Source organism: Serinus canaria, chromosome 2 (assembly GCF_022539315.1).
Source record: "Serinus canaria isolate serCan28SL12 chromosome 2, serCan2020, whole genome shotgun sequence".
Taxonomy (NCBI): Eukaryota; Metazoa; Chordata; class Aves; order Passeriformes; family Fringillidae; genus Serinus; species Serinus canaria.
In genome coordinates this window covers 19,965,908-19,989,034 of record NC_066315.1, presented here as the reverse complement: position 1 = coordinate 19,989,034, position 23,127 = coordinate 19,965,908, and the positions used below count along the sequence as shown (strand labels likewise).

General features: G+C 37.6%; 1 protein-coding gene across 4 annotated transcripts in view; it reads left to right on the top strand.

Moving 5' to 3' along the window:
* Window positions 1-23,127, top strand: part of CACNB2 (calcium voltage-gated channel auxiliary subunit beta 2) — a 246,381-nt gene that overhangs the window by 176,654 nt on the left and 46,600 nt on the right. The window lies entirely within an intron of this gene.

Genomic DNA, 23,127 nt, shown 5'->3' with positions numbered 1-23,127 from the left:
TCAGCATCACAGTAAGGAAGTTCCATTCTTGGAAATCTTGAAAGCTCCCTCTTGTTTAAAGAGGAGAGAGGAAATTATAAAAGGAAGGTTAAGACCTGCTTTGCAGAAATTCCTTCATCACCAGTAGTTGGCTCCTCAGCTGTGGAAATAAAACCAACTGTGTAGACAGCACACATCATCTATCCTTCATTGTCCAATCTGATTGCTGGTCTTTCTCAACTGTCTTCATTCATGTCTTTGCCAAGCAATTAGCAAGTTGGGTGAAATTCTCAATGCCAGAATTAAACTGCCTTGAGAGAGAGCAGGAGCTTTCTTCTTTTTACCAGCAGTGAGAAAAAGGATTGTTAAATGTGTGAATTCTTTCCAAATGCACACTTGTATGATTTCCTTATAGTTCTTTGGTGGTTTGTGGTGTTTGGGGTTTTTTTTGGTTTTTTTTTTTTTTTGTATTCTTATCAGGAATAGAGCATTTAATCACTTCCATTTCCTTTTAAGTATATTGGTGTTTTGGGGGGTTTTTTTGGTAGTTAGTTTGCTCTTTTAATAATCTTATAATGTGTCAGACATTTTTCCTTTCCTAGGAAACAAGGACTAGTCTGCAGAATGAGAGTAGTATTGCTATTGCTGCTTGGTTCCATGTTTCTTTGTTGGCTTCCTTAATGTTGAAGCTTTTCTTCCTGTTTAGTTTGTGTGTTGTGATTACAAAGACTATGAGGTGTGTGCAATATTGATGAATGCAGTAGTCTAGTCCACTAAATGTCTATCAAATAGAGTAGGACATCTCTATAGTTGGTACATTTTTAATTACTCTGTTATATTTGTCTGATGAAAAAACACAGGCAAGTTGACACTTTTAATATTAAAAGTGTGGTTTACCATGGCAAATAATGCCATCACAGTCATCTGTGTTGCATTTGCTTTCCTCACAGTCAGTTTCCTTTGCTGAGCTTCCTTTGTTTGTGTTTGTTTATGATGGCAGAACGCTGTCTTTCCACAGAAGAGAAGGCGCAGTGGTTGCAAATCTAATGGAACGTGAGGTTTAAACTGTTTATGCGTTGAGCATGTCTTAATAGATACCCTTTCAAGATTACTGCGTGGCAGTGAGAAATGCTTCAAGTTTCCATGTCCTATTTATTGCTTGTATCTCTGAGTTTCCAAAGGTTCTGCTTTCCTTCACTTTAACCACCAAATATGTTCTGCAAGCTCACGTGGTGGTTGGCACCAGGCTGCAGATCAGGAGTGCCCTGAAAAGACTATTCGCTGTTCTGTGGTAGAGAATTTGCAAACATTGATTTTGGAGGGACTGTGATTTTGTAGCCCGCAGCATTATACATGGAAAGGATAAAGACAGAGATGATATTTGCCTCTTGATTTTCGGATGTGGCTCTAACTTTATTCTCCTGTTTGGGAACATTTGGTACTTTCAAAGGCTAAAACCAGCTCTTGGCAGTGTAAAACTGAACAATATTTAACCCAAAATATTCCGCTTATAATTCTCTTTACCAGATGTATGAGCATGCAAATGAGATAAAAAAATCAATGTCTAAATCTGATTTATATGATTTATAGTCCTGCATAAGCAGAATTTTTTACAAACTTTACCTTATGTTGTTGCTTAGTTTTAAAATTAGGGAGACCAAGGAGAAGGTTAGCTGCAACGTCGGCTTGAAAATAAACAGCATTTCAAATTTAATTTTTATTAAAGAGTACAAATACAGCTTAAGTGACATAGGAATGGTTGTGTCTGTCCCTGGTGCATTAGGTTTATTTTTTGCATTTATAGTATGCTTTAAAAAGTATAATAAGTAGAATTTTAATAATTAGCTCACATTTCCACAAATATTTTTTTTTCTCTATACAGCAGAAAAACATAAGTAGAACCCCAGCAAACTTTGGTTTTGGTTTATTTTTTAATTTCAGTAATTAAAAAAGTTAATGTATTTTTGATTTTTGAACAGAGTAGAATGACAATAGGAGAAATATGATACTGAAGCTATTTGGCTGGATGCTCCTTTGACATTTTTGAAGCAAAAATTTGAGTAGTGTGGAAAAGAACCATTATTAAATGCTTTCCATTTATTCAGCTAAGGTTATTTTATACATATATATAATATTTTTGCATGTTTTTGAGGAGGCAGAAACCTTTGATAATTGTCTGTTGTAATCAGTTGGGAAAATGAGCTAAATTCTACATTTGGCTTCTAAACACCAACATGTTTGATTTAAGGAGGCTGAAGTCTTGGGAGAAGTTTTGTTGAATCATTACCAGGTTTTGACTCATAAATGAGTGGACAAAAGCAAGCATTTTACAGGAAAGCCAGGAATTTATTGTCAGTTTAATCAAGGAACTATTGTTATTCCAATTTCAATAGTTTAGAATTATGTGCAGTTAAAAGGACCAATACACAAATTTCTGATATTTTCCTTTTTTAGCTCTGCACCACTGGGTCCGGAGGTCAGTGGCAGCTGCAGCTGTTGTAATTAGGGTGGGACTTCAGGGAGTCATCGCAGCCCCCTTTCTGGTGGTTTCTTCTTCTTCCATACAAGATCCCTCATAATTGTTCTTACCTGTTTGTCAGCATGCTTTGGGGCTTGCACTGTGCTTTAATTCTCCATTACAGTGTTGCTGTTGAGTGTGGTATGCTTTACATGTGCTGATAAGGGTTCTTTTTTATCTCCTAACACCATTTTTACGCAGTGCCTGAATTGAACGTGTTTAATAGCCTCTCTTAGAACACTGTGCAGGTTGCTTTTAGCCCTTGGGCCCTTTATTGTAGGGACACAGAGAGTCCACTCCACATATTATTTGTTATTCCTGGTAACTTGCAGAAGTATATCCAGTAGGTGTTACAAAACACAGTTGCACAGAGCTAAGCAAAAGGTCAAGCAAAGTGAGTGCCAGTTATTGCGACTTAGATAATTTCTGGTAGGAGCAAATCTCCCGACAAGGAAGCACAAGAACCTCGGATCTGTGGCCTTAATTTAACAATAGACTTGTGGCCTGTCACAAGAGACAGCAGCACTTTATTTCCTTGTCTCCAAGGCCTGCAGAATGTTGATGTTTATATGCTCTTTCATTTGCAGTTGGCACTTCTTGCATCTTTTCCTTTGTGAGCTTTCAAAAGAAGATTTGCAGAGGTACCAGAGAGGCATCATGACAGCACTGAGGGCTGTGGGGCTGGGCAGGGTTTTACTCAGTTAATACTCACACAGTTAGCAGTAGAATGGAGAGTGGATGTGGTGAGAGTTCTCTGAGAGAGAGGAAGGAGAAAACCCCAAAGAAATTTAAAAAACAAAAATTGATGATATCGGAGAACCACAGCTTGTGATGAAGTGACAATGAATTGAAGTAAATGGGGGAAAAGATCAGAAAAGTAAATGCCATTTCCTAAGTTGCAGACTTCAAGAAGTCACAAGATTAACATCAGAAGTAATACTTTTTAAATGTACTCCCAGGTTTCTGAGCCTTTAGGCAACGTTTGAAAAATATTTTCACGACTCTTTACATTTGTAAAGACTCACATATAAGCCTTTTTTTTTAATGACAGTTTGTTTTGTAACTGAATTATAAAATTTTAAAACCATGAACTTAAAGAGTAAGAACCAAATAATCCAAGACTTTAAAATTATGCTTATTGGCTATGCTACTTGCTTGCTTTCATAAAGTCATTAACAGGGAGGGGAGAAAAGTGAATGTGCCTTGTTTCACCTTTGAAAACTGTCTCCTGGTGCATGTGGCTATCTGTGCACCTCTGCTTCTACATTTCAAATCTTCTTTTCTGAATAACTTCAGCAAGTAACTTAGATACTCCAGCCCATTACTGCCTTCATGATTTCAATGGAAACAGTGACAACAGGTGAAATGTGATTAGTGACATTTAGAAGTTGATAGTATCTATTCCAATTTTTTTTGTGGCAAAGACTATACACAGCCTCATTTTTATCTATTATTTTCTTTCTGAAGTGAGTTTTTCTATCTGAAAACATTCTGGAATGCATCTTTCAAAGATGCCAATACCTGGAAAAGAGACTTCCATTCATCAAGAAGAAAAAAAAAAAAAAAAGAGTTTTGAGTTTGCTCTCCAGTTGGGAGTTTGCTCAGTTGTGAGCAGCTTTAGCACTGTGTGTCCAGAAATTTCTGCAAAATTTGTATGAAAAGGCTTACAGAAAAGCCATATAGCATATAGATTTAGTCACTGCTGTCAAATTTCTATATTTAATCAGGAGTTATTATAGAAATACTCCTTTTAAAGTAATAACAGTGTCACATGAGGATTATATCAGAGAACTGTTTGTATCTCTTATGGTTATGACCTAAATTATCTATATTTAGAGCACATCACAGTTCTGAATACCTGTGACTTCACATTTTGTACTGTGAACTTCAAGATTTAGTCAGTCATGAATGCATGCAGGTAGCAATATAAGCTTCTGTATTGTGGCCTTTTAGATCTGTGCAGCATTTTTCCATGGTAAAATGCTCCCATTTTTTAAGATGGCTACACATCAGTGGAAGAACAAAGAAAAAACTCTTTGCCATGATCTTAGTCTATTTGTGCTTACATACATTATTCTTGTAAGTATTTACTGTGCTGGTAATTTCGTATTTTTAAAGAAAAGATCATTTCCTCCTTGAAAGATGCATTACTCAGGATTCCTGTCTTGCCAACTGCTTGTTCAAGACTGGTTCTTCAATGTGATATTCTTTGCACTTGGAAGTTCTATATGTGATTTCTTAATTACCCTTTGTGATGCTTGGTCATTTTTTTTGTCCAGGACTAATTTCACAATTGATAGGTTTATCATGTTATTTGCAAAGGTTACTAATGGAAATAAGTGTTGCATGGAGGACAGTAACCCTACTAAATGTGAATTTATCATATAATCATATATTTGGATAGCTAATTTAAGTTCAAGAATCTTGTATTAAATGCAAAATTCTTACTGGTAAATTAATGAAAAAAGAGGCGTTTTCTGTTCTGAGCATTCTTGTTTCATTATCACATCTTTATAAAGCATATTTTTATTTTAAATTAGCAATAAATATTATTCAAAGCAGCTGGTTTATCACACTTTGAAAACAGTTAATTAGTTATTTATGTTCTCCTGACATGAGAGTACCTTAGAGAACACTTCAGTGTCGGTTTTTCCCTATAGATTATTATATGTTAATGAATTGTGCTTCCAGTTGTCCTGGAACTTTCTGATGGTTATAGAAGTTGTCTGCCAGGATATTTCAGGAGGAAAACTGAGCGTCTGACTCAGCACAGGTTTAGATAAAACTTCTACAAAAGACTAAGATTAACTTTCTCTGAAATACAATAATTTCTGGAAAGTGATTTTTATTATTGCTTCTTATGTAAGTTAAGTGATTCTTACACTTTTCGAAAAGGAATTTGCTAGTAATTTGATTCAAACCTATGACTTTCTAATGCAAATCAGTTTTTTAAGCATCACTGGGGGCAAAAGGTCTTCAACTTTAGATCACTACAGATTAGTTACAATTTGGAACAAGTAAATGAAAAAGAAATTTAGAGCCTGTAGCAGAATTTCAATTTTTATGTTAGAAAGAGAAAATTTTTAATAGAAAATTGGTGAAAAGGCAGGGCAGAATGACTGGAGATCTGTCATTCATGGACTGCTTACCCAATCAGTAGATAGTGAATTGCTTTCCCTTATCTTGCTTTCATCAGCAGCCTTTCCCACACCATAACCTAAGCTGGGAAGCAGCAATTCTCCTAACAGTTTTAGTGGAAATTTCTGCTTAGTCTCACCCTAAACTGTCTTTTTGAGCAAGATCCTGCATAGCATTTTCTTAAATAATTAAATAATGCACACACTACTTGTTCAATTTTGTATTTTAGCTGAATTATACAGGAGGGTGGGGAGTTCTGTGCCTGACCAGAGGGAGGAGGCTCCCAAGAGGCCAAGCACGTGCAGCCTCCAGGAGCTGCTGCCATGGGGACACGATGGCAGAGCAGCACCAGAGGACAGCCACCCTGTCCCTTGGGGCAGCAGCCTCCTGTGCCCAAGGGAGCTGGGCTTCCTCCTTCCTCACCTTGCCATGTCACTATTGATGAGCTCCATTAAGTTCAATAAGGTTTCAACATACTGAGTTTTGGTCAATACAAACACAAATACAGAAATTCCTCAGGTTTTTTTTTGCAGTTCTTGCCTGTGCTTTTCACTTAAGTAGTTTGTTGTCATGGTGTGCTGTGCTGTTCATTCCTCCTTGGACATGAACGTGGAAAATGGCCATGCTTCAGTACACTTTAAGAGGAAGGGTTTGTCAGATATTACCTTGCTGAAAGGCTGTGCAAAACCAAGACTGATCCTGCTCATTTTAACTTACCAGGGAATTGCATTAACTTCTGAGTTAACTGAGCAAACTGAGATCTCTAAGGTTGTGTGATGATGGCAGGATGTCCCAACACTGCAACCATAAAATACTAGCTCAAAAAATGCTATTAACTTCCATCCTCTCTAAACCAGGAAGCCAGGAGGGAGCAGGGATATGATACTGAATGCAGAGCAACAATTGGTGAGAGCACTGCAGTGGTCAGTGGGATTTCTGAGGAGCAGGACTGCCAGAGAGCGCAGCCAGGTTGGAAAGGCTGAAGCTTGACTGGACAGTGGAGAGGGATTATGATTATTCCTCTATAGCCTGTTAGCAAGGGGAGCAACAGAGGTTTTGGCTGCAGCTTTGTCCTAACCCGGAGGAATGGGGTTAGCACAGTGAAATCCAGGAGCCTGTTGGGAACTTCTCTAAACTGCAGAACTGCAGGTCTGTGAGGGCCAAGAGAATGCCTGTAGTTAAAGATGGAGAGATCCTGAATGTCCTGGTGGAAAGAGGGAAAATATTCTGGGTGAAGGGCCACAGTATTCTTTTCAAACACAAGAACTAGTGAAGTTTATAGGAGCGGCAGATCTGACCTGGCATGTCTTCATTGCCACCTTCATTCCTGTCCTCTGACTGGGAACACAGTTGCCCTGTATTGTAAGCTGCCTGTAAAGGTGACAGAAAAATTGCACATCTTTTGTTGCACATGTTTAAAAAAAAAAAAAGATACTGTAACGTTAAGATATTGTAATATTGTGTGTTCAAAGTATACACTTTGTCCTGCACATCAAAGACTTGAATTACTTGGGAATGTTCTCATTTTCCTCTGTATGTAAAGAAAAGGGTAGCAATTTCTAAGCCTAAGAAGCTTTTAGTCCTTTCCTTCATATGCATTGCTTATTTACAGAAATGCTAGGTTTGGCTTAACATGGGAGTTTACTTTCCTGGCCTTTTGGCCTTTTTCTATTCTTGGCACTGGGTACAAGCTGTTGGGTTTTTTTTTTAGTAATGAGCTGATTTATTTTTCTTTAAAGTCAGACATTGATATCTTGGATTTCATTTGACTGGTTACTTATGTGTAAGATGAAGATGGAAAAAGCAGCAGATCTATGCCATTATGATCTAATAAACAAGTTCATTTCTAATTTGAAAAAAAAAATTAAAAATTAAAGGTAAAATATTCACAATACTTGAAACAGTTCATGAAATGCTGATGGGAGAGAAACGACAAGCCCAGGGAATCTAATGGTTTGTAAGGTTATGGGAAGCGAAAGCTAGTCAGCTACCATTAGCCTTTGGTTGACCACTTTGATATGGTGAATAAAAAGGTTAAAGGTTTCATGTTGTTTGCTTCTTCCCTCTTCCTTCTGGGAACAATTGCATCCCTTTTCTTGGCTGGATCAGCAGTAATGTCCTGACCTCATGAGGCATTTTCCCAGGAATTAAAGTCCCCTCCCTCTGTTCCCTGCCCTCCTGTGTCCCATGGGATGGTGCTTCTCTCAGCAGCCTGACTAAATATCTCCCTCAGGGAAGGAGGATGTGTCTTCCAAGGACTTTTCACTGGGGTGGTAGGATTTTCTCTTCCCAGAGAAGACACAGTATTTATGATAAAGGATCTCCTGGGTGCTTGTCTCTGCTGTGCTTTTAAAAGCTGTAAGCTTTTCCTAAGCCTCTCAGGGGTTACTGGGTCAGCCATGGCTTCTGCTTCCCGAGGAATTCATTGGTTGGTGTTGATATTAACAGTTCCAATCTGGTATAATGTACTAAGCCAGGGAAAGGCAGTGAGCTCTTCACTGCTTGAAACAGGGCAGGAAAACACTTTCGTAGGTGGCTTGAAAGAACAGAGCTTTTTCACAGAATGTCTTTATGTTACCTGTTGTAAGTTTAATGTTTAACTGAATTTGCTATTTAGGATTAAAAATGTAGGTTGTAGACTCTGGATCTTTTTTTACACTGAACTCCTTTTTGTTGAAGCTGCTGTATTACTGGACTACCACAAAGTTCTCCATTGCTACTATTAAGTGCTGGTTTTATGTGACTTTGCCTTTTCATTGCTTGTGAAGTTTGGTGACATTTGTGTTTTTGTTGCACTGTTTACACATTTGCTTTTATCTGCTCACCTATCATCACAAAATTCAAGAGTTCTTGCTATTAGTATTAGACTTCTACTTCCTCTATCAAATGATAAGGTAAAAGACTGAAAACTTTGTAGGTGCAGAGGTTATGGTTTGTGGGAAGGCTTCTTGGATGAGCACCAGAGCACAGAAATGGATACCCAGCATAAAAGTCTCACACTTTTCCTTTGGTTTACTGCTTTTCCATAGTTCCAGTGGTTCTGAAGATCAGAACAAAGAAAAGTACAGTCTTAATGCAAAGACTGTTGTTTATAAACAAACACCCTGTTGTTTATTCTGAAATCAGAAATGTCTGATTTGATCTTGTGCAGGAAAAGGAAAAGAAAGAAGGAAAACTGTGAGCAAGTAACACTTGTTCTGGTAAATCAGAAGGGCTTGGGCTTTGGGGGATTTATGAGAACATCGAGTACATGGCCAGAACACATTATACTGAGCTGGACTAGAAAGGGGGAATACTTCCAACTTAAACTCTGTTTGTAACTTTTGCCTTTGACTTGTTGCATCAAATGAGGATAAATAAAAGGAAGTAATTTACAGTTGTAACTGATGAGAAAAGCTCATTGGTGTTTGTTTTGTACCTCCAATCACAAAAATACAAAAAGATGAAAAAGATAGAGTTTATACTGGGGTTTCTTTAAGTATTTATTTCTTTTTAGTGTTATGCAACAAAAACCCCCAAATCAATGTACAGGGTGAAAGACTATGCTGCTTGAGCAGCAGGTTGCTGCTTCTGTCCTGGAAGTGTAGCCAGGGGCCAACCCTGCCATCTAGGGCTGTGTTTGCCAGGGTTCCTTTGTTTGATGACACTTGGCTGCAGTGCTCTGGCCAGGGAGGGTGGAGGCATGACAGAAATGTCTAACTGAGGCCAGGCAATTCTCCATCAAAATGCCTCATCTACTTTGGAAGCTGCATTTCACTGTGACACTGAATTTTTAAAGATTCTGGTTGCTTCCCAGATTTTCCTTTCTCTCTGTGGCCCCTGGGTCTATCATATACACATTTTAGCAAGATGAGCTGCCAGGTGACATAGAGCACAAATAGTTTTGCACTTTGGATATGCTTGTGACTTTCCTTTGTTGCTTGGCACAGCAGTTGAAGGTGATGGGGAGAAGCACAGATGAAAAAGGAGGCGGGGAAATGAATTTTAAAATCTATTTTGAGCAAGTGACTCTGTCTTTACTTTGCTGGCTGCTGTGTTTTTGCCAGCTGGGGAGAGTAATAATCATGTAGTAGTAATCATATCAGAGTTAAAGCTAAAAGCCACACCTACCACTATTTCCTTGTACTCATTTTCTCCCTGAGCAGTGCTGAGATGCAGGGCAGTACCAGCTCATGTGTTGGGGCTCCTTCCCGTGGCTCAACAAACTCAGTCAGCTGCTGCTCGAAGAAAATTGTCAGGACAGCACCCCACCAATTTCTCTCCTAACACACTCTTTCACAGCTTAGGCTGTCTTGCTCCTTCTCTTTTCTTTGCCTATTTATTTATTTATTTTTCTTCTCTGACAGTTTTTTTCAGTCTTCAGGGTATTTTAAATGTCACATTTCTGGCTGGTGTAAAAAGTGTTTGAGGAGTGAGTTCTAATACTTCCCTGTCTGGCCTATGAAGGCCAAGTCATCATTACCTGACCCTCTGTGTTATCTTCCCTGCAGCAGATAATCCTGAACAAAATGCCTTCTGAAGGGCCACCTTTTCCATCTCCCTTCGCCTTTCCCCTGGCTGTTTCTTGAGAGTGTGGGTGTTGAAGCCACAGCACTGCCTGGTATCTTTAGGATTGGGAGCAGCCTAGTAGTATCTCAGACCTGATGTTTTGCTTTCTGTGCCATAGGTTTTTAGGGTTGACTCTGCAGGCAAATCTGAATACCCACGTTAGCTTCTTGGTAATGTCCTTTGGGTTCAGCAATCCAAGATGTTTTGGTGTTTTTCTAGCTCCTTTGAGCTTCCATTTCCTGATAGTTTTCACTTTTTTCTCTTTTTGTGGTCTTTTAGCTCATCTGCCACCATTGTAGTTGGATTGATTTATTTCTCTTCCCTATAAATACAGGCAGCCCCCTTAGATCCTGGGAGGGATCTAGGAGGGCTTTATAGGCCACTTTTTTGCACTTTCTATGTCTCAGTAAGTGGCTGCATGATCTGACTTACTACAGGTGGCTTCTTCTTCTTTGAGGCTTGTTTTGTGCCCAACAACTTAGTAACTTGTTCAGCTGAAATAAACCCCAACTTGTCTCTTTTAAATATTTTCTTCTGTCACTCTGGGTCTAGTCTTTTTTTTTTAATGCTTCTCTCTACATCACTGTGAGATGAAAATGAATGCTTGTATAAATTTTTTATATGTAGCACTTAGATGCCGCATTAATGAAAACATGAGAAGTTCATTGAGTACCAGAAAAAGATAATTAACTAATCGAAAATATATGTGTATGGAGCTTGCTTGTTTTGGGGAAAAAAGCTAGATAAAAAATAGTTCTTTAGAAATACCTCAGTTCATAGAAAACAATATTATGATATATGCAAGAGAGGAGGTTTACAGTGCTTTTGACTCCATGATGAACAGCATGAGTTTCACCAGTTGAAGCAGCGAATCTGAGAGTTTGAATATTTTGTGAGTTTAAAGTTCTGCCCTTGTCCTTCCTTCCTTCCTTCCTTCCTGCCTGCCTGCCTTCCTCCACTTCCTTCCTTCCTTCCACCACTCCCTCCCTCCCTCCCTCCCTCCCTCCCTCCCTCCCTCCCTCCCTCCCTCCCTCCCTCTGTATTAAATGATCACACTTTTGACACAGTAGCTAGAAAAGGATGGAGATAAAGTCTAAAATTAAAAGAGCTTAGTAAGGTTTGACATACTTTTTAAAATAAACTTACGTAAATGTAAAAAGTTCAGAGAGTGAAATAAAATTAAGACTTAAAGATATTTTAAGGCATTCCCAAGAAGTCTGTTCTTCTTCACACCTTATAGGTATTTGCATTACACTTTCTTGCAACCTATGAAAATTAGAAAATAAGTAATTTTCTTTGTTCTCCCTGCCATTCTCTACACATCCTGTCATCATTGCTGCTCATGACCAAACTCTTAGTCTTCTTCCTTCAGCCTTGTCTTTCAAGGGCTGTTCTCCAGACAGTGCAGCACTGCTGCATGATGCCCTCACAGATTGATTGCTTAGGAGCAATGTATTCTTTCCTTGTCATCTTCTGTGGGGTACTGAGTTTCACATGCTTGACAGTCATTTCTAATTGAGGTCCTGTTCATAAATCCTGTCATTAGGACAGCAATTGAGTCAGTTAAGTCTTTCTTTCGTACAGAGTTGATTAGTGTCTGGTCTTTTGCATCTATCCTTATAAATTGTGCTCAGTTTTCTCATTTAGTTAATTCGTACAGTTTAGAAATACATAATTTTATGCTGATTTCTCCACTATTTGTTTCCTCTATTGTATTCATATGACATGGTTATGAACTGTCCATCTTTTTTTATATAGTTCACTTTGTGCTTGTGCCTTTAATATTATTTCAGTGAGGACCTGTCACTTTCCTGAACTAATTTTTTCCTTGAGTTGCTTTTACTTGAGAATGCACTGTGAGTATATTAAAATCTGCTTTTGTATAGACCGTTGTATTTATTCCCCTGTTACCAGTCTTTCCTGAATGTTGTGACTTTTTTGCAAATCCTGATCACTTGTTTTGTTCTACTTGCATGTTTTAAACAGTTTCTACCAGCTGATTAAAAACAAACCTAGAGGATTTTATTTACCTAGAGGATTTATTTTGTTTTCTCTGCTTGTGGTTTCCAGCACACTCAAAGATGTTACTCTTTCTCTGCTTGACTCCATTCTTCATAAATGTCTACATAGTTTAAAGATGCCATTAGGGCAATGAACTCTATTTATATAATTGGTAATTATTCAATTAAAACCCTTGTCATCTTCTTCGGGCTTGATTGCTTATAATATGTCTCTTTCATGTCCCTTCCTTGGGCTGTTTGTTTTGGCTTTTTTGCTGATTTTATCCTTAAATCAGAGAGTTTCAGTGGTCTATCTCACAGTGCATTTTGAACTTCAGAGAAGGCCTGTATGTTTATTGTGCTACACAACATATTTTTTCTCCTGTCTCTGGATAGGAAATGCTACCTTCTTCATGTAAATTCTGATTATGCAGTTACTACACTACTCTGTTAAGACATGATTTTTGTTATGCAGTGGACATCTGCTTCATTTAGTTACCATATTGTTGAGAATGCAAAGTGACAAAAAATGGTTCGTGTAAATTGTTTAGTGATACCTAAAGAGATAATTTTCTTCAGTTTTTAACAGGATGCTGATTATTAGGTGCACCATCTGTATTTTTTTCATATGAAAGTCTTTATGAAATCAAACACTATTAAATAACTGTTATTTTACAGTGACTATTTGAAAATTTAAGATAATATTACATTAAATTAATATAAAATTATGAAGCTGTTTAAAGTTATTATAGGGTGTGTATTTATTCATTCTAAGTAATTTTTAATTCTCATTGTGCAGAAAGGGATTCATTTTAGATGAAAACAAGTAAAACATGCATTTATCTTCTAGTGTCTGACTTAAAAATGACACAGCCATGAAAACACATACTAGAAATTTTGACTTTGGTATCAATCAACTAATTTTAAAAGTTCTTCATGCTAGCAAAAAAGAGTATTTTTTTGGGATGAAATACAAATTTAAAACAAGTTTAAAATGTGTCATTTAATTAAGAACACACTGGTTTTATTGTATTTTGTTTTTCTATTTTCCACATATTGCATAAATTTTTTATTCACAAAAAACAAAAGGTTTAACAGCATTGCAGCTCAATATTCTACTCTTAAGGTTCACTCTAGTTTCTTAATGTATTTAAGTAAATGCAGAAGTAATATATGGCTATTAAAAAAGCTAATTTAAATTTAAAAAAAATAAAGAGCAGAAGTCCACCATCTGTTTTCCTGTATCCCTGGTGTCACTTTGTGTGCATGGGTTGTGCCATAAAGCCATTTACAAACTTCTGGTTGACTACCAGCAATTCAGAAAGGATTATACATCTTGGAGTATAGCCATGAATTTTATATAATTCTGATACTAGAGGAAAGATACAGAATTTTTAAATTGCTCTTTTAGAAGCTTTAGAAGTATGCAGTTTTATTTGCCTCTTAGAGAGCCATATTTGGTATCCAGTAATGTTTTGTATTGCACGTGAAGAGGCGTTGGTGCAGAGTGAGTTGGCATGCACAAACTGCTCCACCAGATCCAGAGTGTGCATCACCTCTTCATAGGGATAGGGATTTTGGGGGAAAAATCAGAAAAAAAATGGGAGAAAGATGAAAATAGGCAAGAGGAGACTCTGATCGGCCAGCTGGAGAAAGAAGTGATCCCCTGCTCAGTGACCTCATCATCCTCTGGGTGCTTTCCCCTCTACAGTATGAGAGCAATGAGAAAGAAGTTAAATTTTGGATTTCTCTGATACAAACTAAACCCTGTAAAATGAAAGGCAAGACAGTTTGGTGGTTGGAGGAGAGCAGGCCTGATTCTCATACCAGTGGCAGTCACTTCCCAGGAGAACCTGCTGCAGCAAAAGGTGTAGGCAGATAAAATCCTCTGTGATGTTGAGAATGTAAATGGCAGCTGCTTATGAATAAAACACTGGTATGTGTTCTACCTGTTATGTGTGGAGAAAACAGCTGTGTGCATATAGGCACCTGTATCATACAGGGCTGATTCCCTGGTCAGACTGAGCACAGGCTGCTCCACTGGCTTTGGTTCAGTCTGAGGAGTGCATACCCACAGAAAATTCAGTCCACTCAGCCAAGAAAAGTACAGTAAATTTAAAAAGTCTAGAAACCCAAATTAGAATTTTTACTGCCACTTTGCATTTTGATGCCATGCCTTTTTTCTTACAAAGAGAAAAATTGTTACAATTTTTAGTCATTTTATTTCATGTTTTTATAATAACTCTTGCTGCATCCAGCCTGGAATTAAACCTTAGCAGTTCTACAGCTATAATAAGAGTAAGGTTTATTGCCAGCTAATGTTTCATCTGCTGGCTAGATGACTAGCTGTGCACCAGCTGTATAATATATTCTGTAAGGATATCATCATCACAGCACTTCACTCCTGCATCTCATACACCCACCAGGAGACATGTTTTATCTTGTGCTCTGAGCAAGGAATACAAATGAGATGTCTCAAGGAAAAGTAAATAAGAATATTAGGAGATATTAAAGTAAATAAGAATATTAGGAAATATTAAAGAGAAGCAATTCTGATTTTAGCTTGTTAGTGTGAGAGACTGTTTCTGGACAGGGATTAGATGATAGCTCCCACGAATCTTTAGGTGATGATGATGGACTGCTTTTGGCACAGCTCAGACAGAATGGCCCAAAGCCTGGCTTTTAGCTGTTCTTTTGTTGGCTTCTCCCCTGCATGGTTCTTCCCTGGTTCCTGGCTTATATCAGAGAAGCCCTAGGCCTGCTCTAGGCTAATTCTAAATCTTCGGAAGAATTTTTTCTAGCAGAAAGACATCTCCAGAAAATATGAGCAAGGCCAAGGCTTCTCCTGTACTGGGGCTGGAGAACTGCAGTGCAGCAGCTGTGCTGGTGCTAAACCTCCTGTGACTCCTTCATTCAAAGGAAAAAAGGGGCAGGTGCTCACTGGTCTCTTAGTGGAGGCCAGGCTGAGGAGTCAAGAACCGAGCTTTTGCCCAAAGCATGAAAGGAAGATTACAATATACAAGAGATACAAGATACAGGAAAATTATAATAGATGAAGTTTTTGTTGTAGAATTTATTTTACTTATTATTGTTATTAATAATTACTTAGGTTATTCTTCCAAAATTATTATATTTGTTCAATAGTTTATGTTTTGTATCACCTTCATGTAAACCTTGTTTTTTTTTAAATAAAACGAAAAATTTTAGATAAAACTACATTTCTCATTAGATTTGCTTTGAAAAGCTCTAGTTCCTGAGTCTCACAGTTGTTCTGCTTCCAGCAAATATTTGAACAGCAGAGCCAAAGTGTGCCTTGGCTCTAGTGCTCTGCATCTTACAGAATATTAAACCATTTGCAATCTGTTAATTCTGTGCTGGAAGTTGCAAGGAGTTTTTGGCAACGGGTATAAAGATTTCAGTCATACTGATGGTGCTTGAAAATGTTAGTGTGACACTAGAAAGGCATTGCTAGGGTGATCCTTTTGTTGTTTGTTTTAATTAAACATAGAAATTGCCCATGTAATTAAATAGAAAAACATACAAACCATGTATACAATGTCAGGTGCTCCAAAGGTAGAAAATTACATATTCAAAGTGTTTTGTGCTATCTTATCTTTCCTGTGCAGATATGTAAATCTATAGACTTTACTGTCTGGTCTGATAATATTTAACAAGTAGTTGTTTGTTTTGTTTCTCCTTTGTTGTCATGAGATTGGTGCCTTCACTCCCTGCTTGGGGGATAAAGACAGGCAAAACGTTCATGACATTTTAAAAAGACAGAAATCATCCCTTAGAGACCACTTGCTTTTCCTTTTTTGAACTGGGAACTTGATGGCAAAAAATGAATCCATTGAAAGGTTCTTGGATGCTATGGAGAGCTCCTTGTGTTTCACACATTGTTGGTTTTTTGCAAGGAAAGATCCTCCTGTATGCAAGTAAGATACAGAATCTATTGCTCTCTACAAGGATGTGAGAGGGCATTGGTCTCTCCTCCCAGGCAACCAGTGACAGGACAAGAGGAAATGGCAGGGGCGATTCAAGCTGGACATCGGGAAGAATTTTTCACTGAAAGAGTGCTCAGGTGTTGGAATGGTCTACCCAGTGAGGTGGTGGAGTCACCATTCCTGGAAGTGCTCAAGAAATGACTGCACATGGCACTTAATGCTGTGGTTTAGTGGACAAGGTGGTGTTCGCTCAAATGTTGATCTCAGTGGTCTTGGAGGTCTTCTCCAGCCTTAATGCTTCTGTGATGCTGTGATTCTGTAGAGCTGAGATGGGAGAAAATAAATTACTGTAAAGTTAATGGTTGAACAATAGTACTGTACACAGTGAGGTCTAAGTTAAAGATACCCCCACCATTCCCCTAAGGTAAAGGTAGCCTCATTTTCGCTTTTTCTAAGTCTGGGATGTTTAACTTTCAAGTTTAACAAATACTCATTTACCACAGCTTTGACTGTGCAGTGAATATGTGCTCTGTGTTTATGTAATCTGTATCTGGGTTGTCAGGGAGATTTGAAGTATAGATGCCATTTTGATTTAAAAATGAGAAGTATCTCAGATAGTGCAAGACTTACATAAACAATAGATATCCAGGTGAGGCATAAGGTAACATGAGCTATGGCCATAAAATGCAATAATTTGAAGAGAGCCTTGAGGCAGCTGTAGTGTTTATCATATCCTCACATAACTTCTCAGTTTTAGTTCAGCATATGAGTTAAGAGCTAATAGAACATTTGGCTTTTCAGACTTTAAAATACCATCCTTGGAACATATAGCCATATAATTCCTGGAAACAGAGCAGTCTAGCTACAAAATATATGTTTTGAATAAAGGAAGAACTTTTCAGCAGTTTCTTAGAAAAACATGCTTAAAATATTATGTAAAAGTGAAACATTTTAACAAACATTAACCTTTGGCTCTAGCAGTTGTAGAGTCTTTCTGATCAAACTGAAAAAAATGAAGTGCAGAATTACTTAAATATTTGAACCAGCAAAATAAACTTGCATGAATAACACTGAAATAAGAAACAATTTAAGCGAAGCGGCATTTTTTAAGATATTTTGGTAATTGAGTCTACTTTTTTAACCATTGCATTGCAGATTTATTTAGTGTTTTCTTAGCTTGCTGTGTCACAGAATTTTGCTTTTCCTGGAAAATTTTTGTTTGTGAAGAGCCTGAAAATGTTACTGCATATCTTTTCTCTATTTGAACCTCAGTTTAGCCAAAAAAGCTCAGATCTGCTAAAATGCTGTCTCATAAGCTTAAGATGTCTCATAAGCATAAAACGTCCTCATTGTGACATTGAAAAAAGAACTTGAAATCCCAGCACAGTATTTTTATTGCAAATGACAGTTTTCATCTGTTGGCTTTTGCTGCCAGAATAAGCATGTTTTCAGTAAGCACAAACAGACTTTTTCAGCTGTGCCGGTTTCCAGCGGTTCCTGTTTACTCCCCAAGTGGGTGGTATGGAAGAGCCACCTTTCTGGCGCACTTGCATGCAGACAACACATGGCCACCATCGAGTTTTGGCATTATGCTCTAATAAAAAAAGATCCTGCTCATATGAGAAAGCTTGGTGTGCGTCAGTACAGCTATTTCAGTCGTTGCTGCCTCCTGAGCTGAATGTCAACCGACATTGGTGACTCTATTAAAATACGATTTCGCAAAAGGAAGTAAGAAACATGACTTTCAAGCTGTGTGTGAAGATGAGCTAAAATAGTAAGAAAAGTATCTCTGGAGAGTACTAGAGAACAAAAAAAAAATTCTCTGAAATCTACCTATTGTTAAGAAAAATTGGATCTGGCAGACTCTCTTTTGTACCAGCTGGATGTGTTAAATTTTCCTTCTCTTCAACACTGAGTGCAGGCATTGCTTTAGGAGGGATTCCAAGGAACTGGAAGGATTCAAAGGTTTCCTCAGAAAATTTCACCAGTGATCCTCAATCCTAAGGAAAGTCAATATTAATCTTTTATAGCTGAGTTTCCATGCAGCAACCCTTACAGCCCATGTCAAGTCTAAGCAGGAAGCTGATGGAGCTGGGTCCTCGTGCGACAGGCACCGGTCCTCACTGGCTGCTCTTACAGGAGGTACCAGAGAGCAGCAGTTGTGATGTGTCCTAGGCAAGAATTCAGTGAGCCAACCCTTTGTAAAGTAGCAGAGCAGGCTCTGGTAATGTCTGGACATAGTTCATGTTGCCCTAATTTTGGAAACTTATGGGAAAATGTACTCAGGTCAAATAATTTTGTGTTTAACTACTTCTCTCCCAAATCCTTCTGAAGAGATCTGTGCTATGCAAAGCCATTATAATTCAGAAGGGTTTGGATGTCAATATACCACTGTACTTAGGCTGCTACCTATTAATTACAATTGTACTGTGTTTTGTTCTCATACTGTACTTCTCAGCTCCTTGACTTCATTGGAAGTCTGGAATACAACATAAACCCTCTTTTTAGACCACTTAAAATTAAAACTGGTAATTGATAATTTCTACTTGTAATAACACTTCATTTTGCTCAAACTGGACTACAAAACTAAGTACTTGTTTTCCATTATGGATTTCTATGTTCCTCAGTCATTGATATGTGAGAGAACCATAGTTCCTGTATGGTTTTTTTTCGCAACCATGGTGATCAAATACTGGACAAAGATGCACAGAGAGGTTATGTTGTTCTTTCCTTGGAGGTATTTAAGACTCACTGGGACACAGCCCTGAGAAGCCTGATTAAACAGACCTGTTTTGGGCAGGGGTTGGACTCAGAGACACCAGAGGCTCCTTCCTACCTCAGCTATTCTGTGGTTCTGGCTTCCTACCAAGCTTGTTTGGTACACACACCTATGACTGCAAAGGAAGGCCTGATCTTTGCTGGGAAGTCATATTTTTGATCGCTGCTTATAGTGACAGTGGCTGTATATGCTCCTAATTTTCTGTTAGGACATTCATGAATTGTCATTGCTTCCTTAGCAGTGACATTGCTGAGCAGATGCTATTGTTAGAATTTGGACAGTTTCTTTTCTGTCATGAGCCTCCAGAAAAAATCATCATTTAGAACAAAAATTTCCTGTAAATTTTTTGTGTTCTCAGGTGGGTTTGTGTTATCTTTCGTGTATAACAGATGCATAAATTAGTGTACAAAGTAAAAAAGGTAAAATAGAAAAGTTCTTTTATTATTTTTGCATTTGCATTTTCAAGCTGCTTTTGTGACAGTATAGATTTCATAACATTGTAAATTTCTCTATAATAGTAATAAAAATCATGTAATTCTGTAAAACATAGAGGTTTTGAACTGCTTCTGCTTTATATATATTTGACTCTATGTCATTAGCAGGGCAAAATAAAGTGAGATGTTTTCAACCCAGCAGTCATTAGGCCATCACAGTGCTATCAGTCTTTGTCCTTCGTGGAGTAATAATGTTGTTGATGGCACAAACACTGTGCACAGGGCTACTCTCTGAAAAAAGTGCTGAACATAGGTCATCATCTGTCATATTTGCTCCTCACTAAGACTACTAGTGAAAAGTTCAGTAGTAGTAATCACCTTTCCTCAGATGAACGAAATGGTGTGACTTTTTAAATTTTCATGAGTGCAAACTTGTTAGTGATTTGAGAGACACCCATTATATTCATTACCCAAGAGAAGAATAATTCCTTACATTCAGGATAAGGCTGCATGCATCTGTGAAAAGTGGATAAGATGAAGGATGAGTAGCTTTGTGTAGAAATAGGGAGGGAAGGAACTTGCTTTGAGGCACGTTTTCTGAACTGTAACACAGACACCAGCTTTCGCATCATTTTTTTGAAATGGTAGCTGTAATAATTTTGAGTCAGTTCTTGTCTTAGCTGGCATTGCCTTCATAAAAGTGCATTCTGATTTCATTTAAACTGGTGTAAATACAGAGGTGCCTCTAATGTGGGAATGATGTGACAGACTAAGAAATAAGATGGATCAGAGATCCCAGATCAAGCCCAAGTGTAGACAAAAATGGTTTGGAGAATGTTTTCATCAGTTTTTGTACACCTTGGAAGTGGATGAGGCATAGAGATACTTTGATTATCTACCAACAATTCCAAAATTAGTGGCCATGAGGGAGATGACTTGTTCTGTGAGCAAATTTCATAACAGAAAATTTGCCTTCTTGGCTGGGATCCCCTGGGGCTGCCTCCACTGGGTTTATTGAACAGTATAAAAATCTGAAATTAGTTATAGGAAAAAAAAAGGTCCTGTCATGTTTTAAGTACATTACTTGAGAACAGATTGTATTATTTCACTCTGTTATTGAGTGAAATATTTATTGAATACAAATTCAACCAAGCAGGTGCAAACTTGTTTAAACAAAATTAAAATTGACCGAGGCAGATGCCATGTGCAAATTCTCATGTTTACATTCAATACAAGTTAGTCATGGCCCAAGGAAATATAAGTAGTAAAATATAATAATACTGTAAATAGTATGAAATTAGTAATGAGGGTTGATATGAAGATGTGTAAAGTAAATATAATTTGTGAAGGAAGAGGTGAGATCCAAATAGAAAAAGAGAAAATTGACTAAGGTTGCTCTAGACACTATTTAGTTTATGTATGTTACCAAAAGTGTACAGCCCAAGTTGGTTCAACAGTTGTTGAAAAGGATTTTGTTGATTTATAGTCTGAGTTTACATCAGAATCTGAAACAGGTTCATGAAGAACCTCGCTCCAGTGTGTTCCCTGCTGCCCTCGTGGTGTAGATGATGGTAATGTTCATGGTCTGATAGTTTGTTTGTTCTCCTTGTAGGTTTATTCAGCTGGTTGAGTGTTGTACTTCTACCAGGGAGAAAAAGAAAAACAAGATGGCAGTGTTCATTTGTAAGATAAATGAATTTTTCAAGGCTACTTTGTTTCTCTGGAGAGACATGACATGTTAAACTGTTTAACATCTGGGAGCATCTGTCCCTGTAGTCCAGCCTGTGGATTAACTGAGTGCTAAACTGCCGTCCCATTTTCATGGAGATTTAGGGAATGAACATCAAGTGCTTAACTGTTTTGACCCATTCTTTTTTAGAACTGCAGTATATGTAAGCAAATGCTAGATACATTTTCAAATATACACATGCATGTGTCAGTTTTTATTTTATTTTATTTTTTTACATAAGACCCTAATTACATAACAACTGAGCTTTTTTAGTTCAAGACAATGTAGTTCAGAAAAAGTACTTAATTTGATAGTGCTATGAAACCTTCAGAATTATTTATTTATGTAAAAAGGCTAGCATTTAACTTCTATAAATTAATTAGTTTTAAATATTCAATTAGATGAATTATTGTAGTCTAATCCCATGATAATTTAGTCTCCCTTTTTACCAGTGTGGCAAGTATCTAAAATGGGACATACAATTTCTATGAATATCTGTAACTCAATGTTCTGCTTTGTTTTTCGAATCAGAGTTTTACATTTTTTTGATGGCAGAGAATGACAAAGAATTTTGTCATTCTCTGCCATCAACACCTGGTACTTTTCTTTCATATTAAGATAGTTCTGGAGTAGTTTCCATCATGTTCTTTTTCTTGGGTAGTCAGGTGTTGTCTTCTAACAGGAAATTTTAGATCATGTCTCAGAAGTATGTCAAGGACATTAACTTCCTGGAGATGTCTGTTTGTTGCAATGCTGCCAAGATTTTAAAGTCTTTAGTCAACCTAAAGTCTTTCATCCGCTGTTCCTTTAGGAACAAGTCACAGTGGTTAAGAATTTTTATTTTTATTTGCTAGAGGTTATAACAATGTGAGAACAGATAAGCAAGTGTACTATCCCTCCTATTAGTGTTTGGCACTGATTGTTCCTTAATAGATCCATTCCTGTTCTGAAATACATTTCTGCAGTGACAGGTCACTGCCAAACAAAGTGGTCATTCTTAATAACAGGGAATGATTTATTTGATTATTTACTATTTGATGGTAAGTATTGCTTAGGAGATTAGACAATTCAGTGATTATTCATATCTGTATTTTGAGTGTTGAAATTAGTAATAGCATAGAAAGCATCAACTCTGTTAGTCTGTAATTTTTAAATTCAGGAATTTTTTGAGGTTTTGTATGAATATTTAAATCCAGTAATTTATATGGTCCTTTATTTTTAAGGAAGATTCATTATATCACTGAATCCAGTGCCTGTGTGACTCCTTTTTTTGTGGCATGACTAGTTCGGTAATAGTTTGGTATCTTTTATGTAGGGTAATAGTGGAAGTAACATAGAGAAAATTATAGAGGAGATCATTAAGATACAAATTCAAGCTGTTAGGAAGTGGAAATTCCCATTTTATCAACACTACAAGATATTTTATTTGATGTGGACAAATCACCAAACTTTGGTTTTGGATTATTGTTCTCACAAATGCCCAGTTTCAGAAGTGTAATCATGAATACATAATTATATCAGGATGCCCTTCTAACAGTTTATCTGTTTATGACAAGTTGGGGTAAATATTCAGCCTGGGGCAGGACAGTGGTGGGTCCTAGGGATAGATTCTGTGTGATAATCTCTGTGGGGAGAGCAAGCTCAAGCTGTTGTTTAGGCTAGAATCAATCAGAAAAAAATGCTGTTCTCCTGTAAAGGGGTTGTGCGTTTGAGAAGAGGAAGCCCTTGGTAGCTGTAGTCTGGGCTGAGCTGGATGGCATCTTCTATTACCATACCTGTGCAGAGAGGTGCTGAGCACTGGTGGTGCTGGTAAGGAGAAGCTGTGCAGATGTGGGGCTTCTGTGTGACTCTTCTGGCAGCTGCTTCTTGAAAACAAAACTTGGGAAAATCCTCTAACTCACTGATGTCAGCTAGCAGTGTAAAAAAGAATTAGGGAGATGAACAGATCTCTCTGTGGCTGGTATTCAGTAATGACATGATGATCTCAAGGCACGTTGCTCTGCTCTCAGAGTACAGTGAGGTGACTTGTTTAGGGGTTACTGGCAACTGCTGGCACCT